The 1,244-nt window shown below is 48.7% G+C and overlaps 1 pseudogene; it reads right to left on the bottom strand.

Annotated features, from left to right (window-relative positions):
* Window positions 1-653: 653 nt before the first annotated feature.
* On the bottom strand, window positions 654-778 carry LOC142856670 (small nucleolar RNA SNORA70; annotated as a pseudogene).
* Window positions 779-1,244: the final 466 nt, after the last annotated feature.

Below are 1,244 nucleotides of genomic sequence, written 5' to 3'. Positions count from 1 at the left end.
GTTATTACTCACGGCAAATTATAAGACAAAGTGGTTTGTTTGGGTACACAGTTATGGTTGAAAGGCAGGAGTCACAGCTGGCACACAGCCTTGCTGACCGAGTCCCAGGGCACCGCAGGGCACCATCATATGTCAAGGGACAGGAATGGCGTGTCCGTGTTGTCTTCCTTCTCTTCATTTAAGTTTAGAAACTTTATTTTTATTTTACGTATATGAGGTTTTGTTTTTTTTTTTCAGAGAAGATCAAGACTTTTTACTGAACATGATTTAGTGGGGAACAGGAGAACACCGTGGAGGTCCTCAGAAATGAAGGGCCCAGGGGACTGGAATTGGAGATATATCTGGCCCCATGCCATCAGGAGCAAGCCTCTTCTCAGTGACCATATCATCACATTCATCTGCATTGAACTTGGTGAAGGCCCACTTCTTTGAGAGATGGGTCTTTGGGTGGCCAGGGAACTTGAACTTGGCTCTAGGCAGAGCCTCAATCACGTGTTCCTTGTTCCGCAGCTTGGTGCAGACAAATATGGTGACCTGGCCAGTGTGAAGCCTGGCCACTGCGCCTTGGGGCTTCCCAAAGGAACCACACATACCTGTCTGAAACCTTAACCGGGGACAACACTGAAATCAGAGACTTGAATAATGGCCGGAAAAATCACCTCCGCGGTCCCTTAGGGCTACTCACAAGGCAACACTTCCAAGGAGGCCGCTGTTTGCAACCATTGCGCACCAGGCCCCCATGGGGAAAGAGACTTGCCTGGCTAAGCTATGAGTGTAAGAATGTTTTATCTGCATGGACGTGCACTACATGCATACCTAATGCTCATGGAAGTCAGAAGGAGGGAGGGTCTGATCCTTCAGAACTAGGGTTGAACTGGAGTTACGAGTGGCTGTAACCTGATGTGTGGTAGCTGGGAATCAAGCCCCAGTCCTCTGTAAGAGCAGTCAGTGCCCTTAACCACTGAGCCATCTCACCAGCCCCTCTTTTCCCTTCTTTAAAACTCTCCAATACCCACGCCTGCAGACTGCACCCTGAAGATGGTCTCAAAAACTAACCACTTATCCCTTTCTGGAGCCCCACCTCCTCCGTATGCTGTCAGCAGGTGAAGTCCCCTCTTTAGACCTCGGGGTGCAGACTAAACTCCAACACGAGTTTCAGAAGGACGATCATATTCAAGCCATAGAAGACGCTCAAGGGGGAAAACATTCTAATAACAGCAAGTAAGACTACTCAGACAAAGTGT

This window comes from Microtus pennsylvanicus, chromosome 8 (assembly GCF_037038515.1).
Source record: "Microtus pennsylvanicus isolate mMicPen1 chromosome 8, mMicPen1.hap1, whole genome shotgun sequence".
Lineage (NCBI taxonomy): Eukaryota > Metazoa > Chordata > Mammalia > Rodentia > Cricetidae > Microtus > Microtus pennsylvanicus.
This window is presented reverse-complemented; position numbering and strand designations above follow the sequence as displayed.